The sequence below is a fragment of the Rhinopithecus roxellana genome, chromosome 3 (genome assembly GCF_007565055.1).
Source record: "Rhinopithecus roxellana isolate Shanxi Qingling chromosome 3, ASM756505v1, whole genome shotgun sequence".
NCBI lineage: Eukaryota > Metazoa > Chordata > Mammalia > Primates > Cercopithecidae > Rhinopithecus > Rhinopithecus roxellana.
In genome coordinates, this window is record NC_044551.1 from 74,340,435 (window position 1) to 74,354,913 (window position 14,479).

The 14,479-nt window shown below is 36.9% G+C and overlaps 1 pseudogene; it reads left to right on the forward strand.

The window, feature by feature from the left end:
* The first annotated feature begins 13,053 nt into the window (after positions 1 to 13,053).
* On the forward strand, positions 13,054 to 13,731 carry LOC104669202 (annotated as a pseudogene).
* Positions 13,732 to 14,479: the final 748 nt, after the last annotated feature.

Here is a 14,479-nt window from a genome sequence, read left to right on the forward strand (position 1 = left end):
TTACTCCAGATCCTTTCCTTTCTTACCAGAGCTATCCTAAAGATGTTTCCTAATAACTCTGCATTGACAAAAGCACTTCCAGGCTGAGTTTCCTTCTTTAGTCTCCTAAATTTTACGTATTTTTCAGGTTGAATCTTCTACTCTACACATTTCTGCAGGACATTCTTTGGATCCCATATTTATCTCTCCAACTGTCCAACACACCTGCTTGGATGTCCCAGAACCTCCCAAATACTGCATGTCTAAAATTAAATTATCTTTTTTCCCCAAGCATCTTCCTGCTTCGGTATTCCTGTGTTATTATAATATTGCCTAACATGGAAGTTTGGGCACTGTTTTAATTTGTCTGCTTTATCCCTTACCCCACTCTACTTCTCAACCAATCTCTTAAATCCTGTCTTTTTAATCTCTTAATACTTCTTGAATCTCGATATCTCCCTATCTTTCCCTCTCCCTCTTCTCTCTCTCCCTCTTCTCTCTCTCCCTCTGCCACCATCCTACTTCAGATCATTCATCTGGTTTCTGCATCAGCCCCTTAACACTGGTCTCCCTACTTTCCAGTTTCATTCCCAATCGATTCTTCACACTGCAGCCAAGGAGATCTTGCTAAGAAACAATCTCATCTAGTCTTTGCTTTTACTTAAAACCCTTCAAAATAATGCCCCTCACTGTCCTTGGACAAAGGAAAAGTCTAATTTCCTAGCATGGCAAGTTACCTCTTCTCTTTCAACTTTCATCATTTTCCTTTCCTTCAACCTCTTATTATACCATGATTTATGTTCTTGCAGAGCCATAGACAAGCCTTCGAAATTTCATTATGCATTAACATTCATTAAGGACCACCTGAGTAATTATGGCTAATTCCATATGTTACTAATATAAGTAGAAATAATTTTTCATTTAATATTCTAAACTACTTCTAAACTATATTTTCATTTACGTATCTCATGAGATTAAAAACTTCTATATCAGGTACTATAATACTTATCCCAGTTTTACAAATGAGCGCACTGAATCTGAGAGAAGTCAAGTCAGTTTCTCAAGGTAAACATAGGATATGGAAACTGACTGAAATTTAAGTCTTCTGAATCAAAGCCTATTACCTCTACCATACTATATGCCATACTGCTTCTGCCCTGTCTACTACACAAAGGTAAGTGAATTACCTAATATTTAGCCCAACCCGTGTAAATAGCTGAACTAGATCATTTAAGTTTTTGTTTCTGTTTGGCTTGCCTCTATTTCATCTGCACCATGTGAACATCATAGGTGTGTTTAATAAATACCACTATCAAAATTCTGAAGCCACAAAAGCACACACTGCAATGTTTACTAAAAGTATATTTGAATATAAACAGACTGTTAGGAATGGTTAAAACAGATAATAGAATCGTTAAAGGATGGGTGATCATGCCTGATGCTGCATAAGATTAAATATGCTAATCAGAGTTTGGATTTAGAGAACCCAGATAAATCCAAAGTAGAGCAAGAAAAGGTACTCAAATCTTCAGCTTCTTGCTTGTCGAAAATACATACTGCATTTTATCCATGTCTCCTTCAGAACTGAGCAATTTATGAAGGCTTTACCCAGGTGAGATTATACATGCTTTTTTCTTCCTTTTTGAATGCGATATTCTCTATTTTAATCCTTGCTGTTCTAAATTAGTTCCTTGGCAAAGGATAATAGCAAAGGAAATATTATTTGAATGTTATATATGAAGACAATTTAATAACATTTCTTTCCAGTCACAAAATATCCAACAGCTGTTTGTAACTTACTTTGTTACCAAATTGAGAGGATGGATACATCCAAAGAAAATTCTAAATAATCAGTATGTTTGGGCCTCTTTTATTTATGCTAAGAAAGACATCATGTGCACATTCCAATAAGCACCATCCATATCCTAATTTGGTTATTTCAAGTAAATTGTGCATTTGGAAAGCAAGGAAAATGCAACTGACAAGCTAGGCTTCTAAACATAATTGAAATTCATTCTGAATGCAGGAAGGGTCAGTTTCATTTCAAAGCAGTAGACCTTGTTTTGAATTCCTATATTCTGCTTTGTTTCCATTGCAGCATTAAATTTACTAATCACCAAAATGATTTTTTCATCTGGTTAAGTTACTAGAATTTTGTCTTCATTAATTTTATACTTAATTTTGCTTAAATAAATGTTTATATTTAATTGTTTTTATATTACTTAAAACATTTTGATCTGATTTCATGAAAGAAGACATTTAGGACATTGAAATTTTTTCTATTACAATTGCAATTACTCTGTGATGTAGAACAATTTCATAGGCAAAATATTCTGGCCAATATCTTTTTGTAAATAATCCCAAATCAAACTGCAAAATAGCCTATTTACAGTCTTGCTGTTACTTAATCTTTACATCTGGTTATTTCAAACAAGTTGTCCATTTGGAAAGCAAGATTTGTTTACTCTTACTATGATTTTTATGGTAACTTACACTTGCTATAAAAGCCTCCTTTCACCAGTAAGAATTCAGCCAGCTCTTTTTACCGTCCCCGTGCTCAGAATTTAAATATTAGATATTTTTAAATCTCCTTTTCCTCTCAGATAGTTTAAATTTTAGCTCGTTTATCTAATGTCAGATTAAAATGATGTTAAATAAGTATTCCTAAATGATAGGTTTGGAAAATAAATTGAAAAATAAACCATTATCTATATTGTTTTAAGATATTATTCCCTTAGTTGCTAGCAACTGACCTTTTAATTATATGTAAAGTCATCTAACTTCTTAAATCTGTACTAATCATGTGATGAACTTACAATTAGGATGCTTATAAGTTAGTCTTGGTATCTTCTCTCTCCAGGGGAAAAAAGTCATCCACTGACCAGGTTTTTAAAAAGATCTGTAAAATGACAGCAGGAATTTCACTGTGTTGTTTCAGATCTTCAACCCTTACCAGATGTGATGACCCTTTCGTGGTCCCTGATTATTTTTACAAAAAGTAGAATAAAACTTCATAATGTTATCTGATTTGTGAACATGTACACACACTACCCAAAATCCACTGATAACTTATTCTGATCCCATGAGACCGTAGAGACCTCAGTGAATTTGAGATGGAATGGGATGTTAGCACTGATTATCCACCCAATTTAAAACCAGTCATAAAGTGATTAAATTAACCTGGCAGATTAATTCTAAGCATAATTTTCTCATTCCCTCGTCATTGGCCAGACTGCAATTTACATACTTTTTTATGACAGTGGGCAAAAATACAGCACAGTCAGTAGCTTCAGCTGTATACAAAGAAGGTCAGCAGGAAATAGTAAGCATAGAACATTTTAAAATAAATGCCTTTTTTATTGCTTTCAAAAACATGTATTTGTTTGGATTAAGCTACAGAAATGTATTTACTTAAGTGAATAAGCATAGAAAATGTTTTAAAATGGTGATTCTAACATTGGAGATTTCTCCTCTAAATTTTTTGATTAAAGCCTCTTTGAAGCCCTTTTATCTTGTTTGCATTAATATTCCTATCAAATTATTTTTTCTGAGGTAACACAGTAATTTCAAAGTAATTCAAGTTACCTTGAATTATGAACAAATAATGAGATTTAGCATTGTCCAAAGTGCCCTAAATATGGCTAACAATAATTGGCTCTTAGTAATAGATAACATTGCCACTACAATGTTATAAAGGTCATATTTATTATTTTCTTCCAAATGACTTGAAGTAGAATTAACATACAGCTATTTCCTAGGCTAACATGAGCAAAGCACAGTTTTGATAGGGATAAGATATATTTTGAGTGTTTAAATATTTACTTGAGATTTTTCTTAATCTTCAGAATTTAAAAGGGTGGTTATACATCAGTTTTCCTTGATTCTAGACTGGAAAGGAATGAAGATGTCACAGGGGTCCTGCTTTCAGGAATCGGAAACTCTCTGGTGTCAGCAGAATTGATAAGCTCTGCGTCTGAGGAACACTAACACAACTTCATTGAAAGAGTTACAGGGATTTCATGTTTTGGAGGAATTACACACAGAGGTTTCTGTTTGAAGGTATATTCAAATGCTACTTCAAACTGAGGTTTAAGTTTGAATATTTCAAAATTAGGAGGATGTCATTTAAACCCAGCAAGAGTTGACGATTCAGCAATTATTAAGTCTTCAGAGAAACATAGCTCTTCTGTAACATGGTTATTGAAGTAGTGTGTCTCCACTTCAATAAGCAAAAAAAAAGACAGCATTCCTCTTTAGAAAACTCAAAGGCATTGTTCGTTTAATTAATAGGTAAGGAAAGTCTTGAGCAGAAAAAAATGTAGTCCCTGAGATGTATTCAATTAGCCTTTTGTGCTTGTTCTTTTGCTAACTTTTACAAGGCATTTAATCATATATTTAAGTACATGTGTGTGCTTTTTCTTTCTTCATCTTAATGGAAATACAAGTTCATAGTGTAAACATTTTATTATTTGAAATACATGTGTTAAAATGAAGTTATCACTTCTTATTGTGGACTATAATTAGTCAAAGAGGAATAATGTAAAATGTCACACAGGACTGAGTCAATTTTGAAAATGGGCTTCTCAAGATAGACTTTGAAACTCCCTGTGCTGGTCAAGGTCAATGTAGGGGAAAACCATAAATAATTACAGATTTCTCAGACCTAGCAATTCAAAAAATATATAGAGTAGCTAGGGTTCTAATTGTAATTGGATAGGGTGATTTCTCTTCATACAGTGATATTTAATTCATGCATCATTCTGCATGAGGGATTAGCTTCCAGTCTAATAGTCATTCTAAAGCCAGAGAGGAAATGAAGCAAAGCAAAATACAGTTCTTTAGGGATTTCTAGTCTAATAATGTCATTATGATGGCATGTAGAGTATGACTGCGTCTTTAAAATCTTCTAAAGCAAGGGACACACACCACTGCTGGAATGCACAATGGTTTGGAGTGGTGCAAGATGAGATATTTCCTTTTTATTAGTTTTGTTTTAATATATGTTAGACATAACCCAGGATTTCACCTATATTGTTGCCTAACTTGAAGCTAAAGTAAAAGAAAAAATTTAAAAAAAAAAAACTTATGCAAATAACAGCATAGCTATTTTATGGATGTTAACTCGTGAAGGTAGTATGCAAATGACTGAAGCTGGGAAACAATAGATAACGTATTAATTCATCCAACAAGTATTTATTAAATGCTATGTTTCCTCCACACATATGCAATAGGAGCATATCAAAGTATACGACAGACAAAGTCTTAGCCCTTGTGGATCCTACATTTTGGGTCATAACGCTAGTGGTTCCACAGAAGACTGGAATAACCTAAGGCTGTATGCACTGAGGTGTTTTGTATATGTTTGCTGGACCCAGTAATAAAGTTCCTCTGAAGCTCAGGTGGCTCAAGTCAAGTTAACTGTGGAGCAGCCAGGGCTCTGTTTCAATCTCAGGCTAAAGAACATGCCCTACAGATGCTACAGCACTAAGGAAATGAGCTGATGGATCCTCCATCATAAATAAAAAGATAAAACTCTACCGCATTCATCCTGCCAAGTGCCCTCCTTATGAACACTTTCACTACACTGTAATTCTCCATGTACTTTCCAATTGTTTCAGCTCTTACAGACAGTTATACCCAAACTGTAGGAACCCTCTGCTGCTGAGAAGCTGAATGTGAACACAGGAGAGCAAGCAATCAAAAAGACAACATGAGTTGTCTTCTTACTCCTGGCCTGCTAATCTGACTTGCTAGATTTTTATCACAAGTTCCAGTTCGTACAAGATGAAAAAAGGATGTTGGTGAGCTGACACATAAGATTGATTTAGAACACAATTTAGGTAGAGCCTCTTCACACTGGGCTGAGAAAAAAATAAAGGCAATCTATCACTGAATTTTCTTCCTAGAAGCTTGTTGATACAGAGAGAGTCCTAAGCCAAAACAATAAAACAAAAAATCCAAGCCTTAGTGTGTACAGTTGAGAAAGAAGAGAAATGAGATAGAATCAAGTGAAACAATTAATAGCAAGTTTCCTCAGGGCTGCCGTAGCCTAAAATCTTAAGGCTTTCAAAGATTTTTTGAATGAAGTTCCATTCTACCTACTCAATTGCATCTGCTTCAGTGGGATTTCTCATCAAAACCACTTGGTGTGTGTATAAGGGGATGGGAGCATGGGCGCTCATTAAAATTGCATACACCTGAATCACCAATCAGAGTCCAAATCTCTAAAGTAAGGGTCAAAATCTACATTTTTAGCAAACTGTTCAGTGATTCTTAATCACATTCAAATTTGAGAATTCCTGTGCTAAACAGTAAACTCCTTGAAATTTACATTATATTTACATTTTTACATCAAGTTCAGCTCGGAACTACTTTAAATCCATAGTGCAGAGTGCCAAATTCAAAGGCTATCTCTGTTGTAAGTACACTGGATTTTCCCAATTTTATCATTTCATAATAAAGTAAAAGAGGAAAGGGGCTGTTCATGAAGCATGTCAGGAAGAGCCTCTGTGTTTAACAGAGTAAAGCAATGAAAATCTTTCAAAAATCTTAAGAAAATTATTCACTTTCAGAATCTTACCATGGTGGAGAGAGAAAGTGAAGCGGCATCTCAGGACCATGTTTCTTGGGTAATTCGCTACAACTCTTCCCACTTTTCTGCAGTAAGAAATGGGGGATTTGGGCCAGGCGCGGTGTCTCAAGCCTGTAATCCCAGCACTTTGGGAGGCGGAGACGGGTGAATCACGAGGTCAGGAGATCCAGACCATCCTGGCTAACCCGGTGAAACCCCGTCTCTATTAAAAAGTACAAAAAACTATCCGGACGAGGTGGCGGGCGCCTGTAGTCCCAGCTACTCGGGAGGCTGAGGCGGAAGAATGGCGTGAACCCGGGAGGCGGAGCTTGGGCGGCAGAGCGAGACTCCGTCTCAAAAAAAAAAAACAAATAGGGGATTTGATAGATGATCCCACACATATCGACAGTCAAACAAAGAACAGACATTTTGGAACTGTTAAGAGATTTTCTAGTATTACTGAATGTATCACACGTTATTAGATACTAAGCTCATTTTTCGTTTCATTTACTAATATTTTTTTTCTTTCCCAATTCTTTAAACTTTAGAAATAATAAATTCCACACTACACAATCCTCTTTTCTATCTGCATTTCATTTCCTCAGAGACTGACTTAATGTTTGTAGGGTCAGGCCAGGTGCATTGGCTCCTGCCTGTAATCCCAGCACTTTGAGAGGCCAAGGAGGGCGGACCACTTGAGGTCAGGAGTTCGAGACCAGTCTGGCCAACATGGTGAAACCCTGTCTCTACTAAAAATACAAAAATTAGCTGGGCGTGATGGTGGACGCCTGTAATACCAGCTACTCTGGAGGCTGAGGCAGGAGGATCGCTTGAACTTGGGAGGCAGAGGTTTCAGTGAGTCGAGATCAGGCCACTGCACTCCAGCCTGGGAGACAGAGCTCTGTCTAAAAAAAAAAAAAAAAAAAAAAAAAAAAAAGAAAAGAAAAGTTTGTAGGGTGGGCTTCTTGTGTCTCCAAGGATTATCTTTATCCATTAAGTTACATTTGATCAGTTGTGAGTCAAATAGAGTGATGGCATTCCAACAAAGGTTATGGTTAAGTTAGTTTAGTATTGAAGTTTTTGATACCTATTCTTCTAATCTCAAGACCTTAAGCAATTTATGCTCCAGTGATCACCAAGGGCCTTTTCTATAGATGGACTTAAATGCTCCCTGTGTGCCTCAACAACCTGCCCATCATATGCTTGGGGAAAGTAAATTTGGTTTCATCACATATGAAATTTGAATGTTTCCATTAAAAATTTAATGAATTCAAACATTCATCCACACAAATGCATATAAATACAGATATAAATGCATTTACTCATCAGTGTTTTTCAGCACAGAGAAGGAGGTAAAAATATAAAGAACAACTTGCAATAGGCACCAAAACAGCCTTCAATGACCTTAACTAAGGCGCCTTACTTTTGAGACACTGGCAAACTATTCGCTAAGAATTACTGATCAGGTCCCAGGTTTGTAAACAAGAAGCTGAGAGCAAATCTGAAGTGATATATGGCATTATTGAAACAACTGTTTTCCTATATAACTCTTCTTATGCTCTTACAATTATTATTTTTTTTTAATTTAAGGACAAATATAGTTTAAATCTCATGCCATTTAAAATCGGAAATGACAGTAATGGGTAAGTTTATACACTTTAAACATCCTTTAAAGTAAATGGAAATTTTAAATTTTCTCCAAATATTTTTACACTTGAACTTTTCAGAACCTGTTTTGTGTGTATGAATTTCCTTAAAAATATAGTACAGAGAGCATAGACATTATGCTAAAATTGGGAAAATAAAGTCATAATAAACACACTAAGAATTCTTTCAGATTCTACAGGAAACTGAAGCCAGTGGGAATTACAAAGAGTACTAGATGCTGTGCTACCCTGGAAGTTAAGCATTTAACCTTCTGAATTTCATATTTAGTTTCCTTCTAGAATTTTCATAGCAATCATTATATCATTATCTACCCCTTTGTGAATCTTTCTCTTTTTATTGGTAATAGTACATTTCCTTTGACTGTTTCAAGGAAAATATTCCAACTTAGCAATTGAAATTTTAGGTAATTTTTAGGCAATTTGTCAGAAAAATGACACCAGTAAAACTTTATAAAAATATCTTCCCCCCCAAAAGAATCTTTATCATTCGATAATTTTCTGAGTGTAACGGTATTACTGTGTAATTCTGCAGTGAAAAGATATTGTTAGTATTTCCAGTTTACATTTTTCCCCTTTCTTCTTGTAAATTAATGAGTCAAAGCGCAGATGGAAAAAAAAGACCTGTAAAATCCAATATAAAGACATCAGATATGATAGGATTCAGCTGATATATAATAGCAATCATAGTAACTTTCCTGAGCTTTATTGCCAATTTTGTACAGAAAAAAATAAACATTAAAAATATAAACCCAAGAAATTTGTAGTAAAATGGATCCCTTAATGTAAACTCAAAGGTTTAGTAGTGATATATTTTACTTGTGAATAAAATGGTATTTTATGTATATGTGTAAAAAAAAAAAAAGGTGCTTAGAATTTTTCAAAGTGAAATGAGAGGCCATTAGAGAGTTTTCAGCAGGGGGTGGGATAACATGATTTGATTTATGCTTTTAAAAAATCAATCTGGCTGCTATATAATCAAAGGATAAGAATATAGAAATAAGAGAAACAGCTAGGAAGTTATTGCACTAGTCCAGATTTTTAAAAATATATCTGGTGTGGCCGGGCGCGGTGGCTCAAGCCTGTAATCCCAGCACTTTGGGAGGCCGAGACGGGCGGATCACAAGGTCAGGAGATCAAGACCATCCTGGCTAACCCGGTGAAACCCCGTCTCTACTAAAAATACAAAAAACTAGCGGGGCGAGGTGGCGGGCGCCTGTAGTCCCAGCTACTCGGGAGGCTGAGGCAGGAGAATGGCGTGAACCCGGGAGGCGGAGCTTGCAGTGAGCTGAGATCCGGCCACTGCACTCCAGCCTGGGCGACAGAGCAAGACTCCGTCTCAAAAAAAAAAAAAAAAAAAAAAAAAAAAAAATATATATATATATATCTGGTGGCTTGGATTGGGGTGGTAACAATGGAGTAGAAAACAAACAGACATATTTGGGATAAGATGTTTAGAAACAGAGTAGGGCAAACTTGCTGATGGATTGGATGAGGAAGGTTAAAGAGAAGGGTCAAGGACAACATCTGGGTGTTTGACTTAAGCTAGATGGATAGTGATGCTGTTGACTGAGATTGGAAGGATTTGGGGAAGAAAAGAAATGAAGGCAGATGACATTAAGAGCTCAATTGGGGACCATATGACTTTGGGATTCCAATTAGACATACGAATAGACACATCAATTTGGCAGTTTAAATTTAAGCTTAGACATCTGGACTTAAGAAATTATGAATTTTAGGAGTAAAATTATGAATTTTAGAATCACCTAGGTATATTATTTTGAAGCTCTCAAACAAGATTTCCTAGGGAAAGAGTTGACGAATAAATGAAGGGAACCCTGAAGATGTCAAAGATTCGAGACTGAGCAAGGGAAGATCCAGCAAAAGCATCTACGAGGGAGTGCCCAGTAGAGAAGGATAAGGATCAGAAGAGTGTGTTACCATGGAGTTAAAAGAAAAAAAGGGTTGCAAGAGGAACAGAGTGATCAGTTGTGTCAAATTCTGCTGAGAGTGTGCCTAAGATAACACAGAATTGACTCTTGGCTTTGACAATATGGATGTCACTGGTGATGTGGCTAAGAGCACCCTCAGTGGAGTAGTAGGGATAAGTGATACGGTAGTTCCTGGAGTGGGCCTGAGAAAAGCTGTGAGGAGAGAAAGTGGACTCAGAAAATATAGACAAATCCATGAAGATGTGTTGCTGTAAAGGTGAACAGTGACATGCAATAGTAGATGGAGTGATGCAGAGAAAGACAGAAATGGATATTGCAGGAGAGAGGAGAGGAGAGGATAAATTGCAGGAAAATGGTTCAGGTACACTTACTTTTTCCACAAAATAAAAGAGATTTCATAGACTATGATATAAATTCAACAAAGTCAGTTGGTATTAATTAACAATTAATTAGTATTGGAAGGCAGAAACAGTTTCAGTCAGCTTCTGTTTCCTATCAGGAATGTGTCAAGCCCATCATTGAGAGTGTGGGAAGAGGAGGACAGATAGGAGACTGGAGAAGAGACAGTGTAAAATAGTTGTTTTAGAGATAGAAAATATGTAAATGTTATGAAATCATTGTAGGAAAGCTTTAAAATTATTTTGGTGTCTCCCTGTGAAATTAAAATGACAAATTCTAAACCATGTGTGAGGAAGTTCAACAATGTTCTACAAAATAGTCAATGACTATTTTGAAATTTTTTGAAAAATCAAATATCAAATTATTTAACAGCCAAAACTTTCTTCAGTGTCCCTACATTGCTTATGTTCTAAGCATCTTATTGTATCTTTATATAGGCCTTTCTAAAATAGAGAGAGAGACTGGAGAGAGCATAACATGGTCAACCATACTGCAGGAAGAGGGTCATACAGGACAAGAGAGGGTATAGAAACAGAAGCCTGGGATTTTAAAGAATACCTTCTCCCACTCCTCATTTTGCTTAGGATCAATTTAGAAAATGCAGCTACAGCCATGCCATGTTTAACAGGCAAAAAGGAAGAAATGTTTGCTGCCATTCAATTAAAATAGAATAGATAGTACCCCTATAGCCAATGATTCCAGACACTGCCATCAGCTGATTTGGGTGCCTCTTATGCAAGTACAGAGCAAGAGAGATAACTAGTAGGAAAAATTACGAGCAATTTATTTCTTTTAAAACAGAATTTTAATTATCAACAAATTCAAATACATTGTAAAAAGAAAGTATGTTTAAAAATACAAGAAGACACTTTATTGAAACCATAGTTAGGTACAGATTGGAGCTGTCTAATTTATTTATTTATGCATATGTATTACGTACCTATTATGTGTCTGGCACTGTGCTAGATACTAGGTTCATATGAAACAGTACATTCAATTTTCTGGAACAAAGTTGTGCTTTCTCAATGCTCAAGTGAAAACGGACTATAAAATATGTTCTTTATGGCCAGAAGCAATCCAGGTGTATTAGCCTGTCTTCATACTGCTATAAAGACGCTCCCCAAGACTGGGTAATTTATAAACAAAAGAGGTTTAATTGACTCACAGTTCCACGTGGTTGGGGAGACTTGAGGAAAGTTACAATCATGGCACAAGGGGACGTCTTACATAGCAGCAGGTGAGAGAGAGTGTATGAAGGAGGAACTTCCAAATGCTTACAAAACCATCAGATCTCGGGAGAACTCACTCACTATCATGAGAACAGCATGGGGAAAACTGCCCCCGTGCCATGGTCCAATCACCTACCACCAGGTCTCTCCTTCAGCACCTGGGGATTACAATTCAATATGAGATTTGGATGGGGACACAAAGCCTAACCATATCTCCAGGGCATCTATACCACATGTGTCTGCTCAAAGAGAGACCTTACCTAATTAGTGGTTTGCCACCATTAGTGAGATTCAGGAAGCATGGATGGTCTGGGTCCCAGTTTTTCACATACAGACTGAGAGCTTTAAATGAGATAATCTTGAAAACTTCTAGACATTCTAGTGCAGAAAGAATGTATGATTTGGTCAGCTTCATTGAAGACCTCACCTGCAGCTCTGATACGATGGTAAGTCTCCCAAAGCCAGCCACTGCTCAGCTCTAATTAGGGGTATATTCTAATTGTTATGTATATATACTATAACAGAGGTTAAGAATAGCAAGTACCATTTCACTGGAACCATTAATAATGTTTTCAGTTGTGTTTCTTCAAGATAACTTTGCAAGTTAAATTTTGTTAGCATTTCTATCTTAAAGGTAAAGGAAACTCAGCCTCACAGATACGACACAACCTGCTGAGTAAGAAGCAGAGCCACAGTACAGACCCAGATCTTCTGGGTCAAAGTCCAGTGCTCTCAAACCCAGTGCAGCAGGCTACATTTTTCTGTTTAAACTATGTGGAACCATTGAGAAAAATCACTAATCTAGTCATGTGCTTTTTAAAAAGTATTTATTGCCACTGCCTTGGTCAGTCATGATTTCAATCACTTCAATTTTCCCATACTGTTCAAAATAATCTCTTAGGTGATGTTCTTCAGTGTCTTCTTTAATGCCACCAACAAATATCTTTTTCACAGTTAAGTGGGCACCTGGTCTTTGAGAATCTTCTCTTGAGATAGCTCTCTTTGGTTCCACAACTCTTCCGTCCACCTTGTGTGGCCTTGCATTCATAGCTGCATCCACCTCCTCCACAGTGGCATATGTGACAAACCCAAAGCCCCTGGAACGCTTGGTGTTTGGATCTCTCATTACCACACAGTCCATGAGCGTTCTCCATTGCTCAGAATGGCTCCTTAGGCTCTCATCGGTTGTTTCAAAGCTGAACCCTCCAATGAAGAGCTTCCTCAGCTGTTCGGGCTCTTTAGGAGACTCTGACTTAGACATGACGGCAGGGAGAAGAGAGACTTTCAAGATGCTTCTTCGGCGGCGTCCACGGGCAGAAAGGAGCAAGCCGACGAACGTATCTGAGGCAGTGGCAAGAAAAGGGGCTTTGCCTTTGTAACCTTTGACGACCATGACTCCGTGGATAAGATTGTTATTCAGAAATACCATACTGTGAATGGCCACAACCGTGAAGTTAGGAAAGCCCTGTCAAAGCAAGAGATGGCTAGTGCTTCATTCAGCCAAAGAGGTTGAAGTGGTTCTGGAAACTTTGGTAGTGGTCGTGGAGGTGGTTTCGGTGGGAATGACAACTTTGGTCGTGGAGGAAACTTCAGTTGTCGTGGTGGCTTTGGTGGCAGCCGTGTTGGTGGTGGATATGGTGGCAGTGGGGATGGCTATAATGGATTTGGTAATGATGGAAGCAATTTTGGAGGTGGTGGAAGCTACAATGATTTTGGCAATTACAACAGTCTTCAAATTTTGGACCCATGAAGGGAGGAAATTTTGGAGGCAGAAGCTCTGGCCCCTATGGCGGTGGAGGCCAATACTTTGCAAAACCACGAAACCAAGGTGGCTATGGCGGTTCCAGCAGCAGCAGTAGCTATGGCAGTGGCAGAAGATTTTAATTAGGAAACAAAGCTTAGCAGGAGAGGAGAGCCGGAGAAGTGACAGGGAAGCTACAGGTTACAACAGATTTGTGAACTCAGCCAAGCACAGTGGTGGCAGGGCCTAGCTGCTACAAAGAAGACATGTTTTAGACAAATACTCATGTGTATGGGCAAAAAACTTGAGGACTGTATTTGTGACTAATTGTATAACAGGTTATTTTAGTTTCTGTTCTGTGGAAAGTGTGAAGCATTCCAACAAAGGGTTTTAATGTAGATTTTTTTTTTTTTTTTTTGCACCCATGCTGTTGATTGCTAAATGTAATAGTCTGATCGTGACACTGAATAAATGTCTTTTTTTTAATGTGCTGTGTAAAGTTAGTCTACTCTGAAGCCATCTTGGTAAATTTCCCCAACAGTGTGAAGTTAGAATTCCTTCAGGGTGATGCCAGGTTCTATTTGGAATTTATATACAACCTGCTTGGGTGGAGAAGCCATTGTCTTCGGAAACCTTGGTGTAGTTGAACTGATAGTTACTGTTGTGACCTGAAGTTCACCATTAAAAGGGATTACTCAAGCAAAATCATGGAATTACTGGTTATAAAAGTGATTGTTGGCACATCCTATGCAATATATCTAAATTGAATAACGGTACCAGATAAAATTATAGATGGGAATGAAGCTTGTGTATCATCCATTATCATGTGTAATCAATAAACGATTTAATTCTCTTGAAAATAAATAAATAAATAAATAAATAAATAAATAAATAAAAATAAAAAGTATTTGGCCCTGTAATTGTAAAAATTTATAAGGTACAAT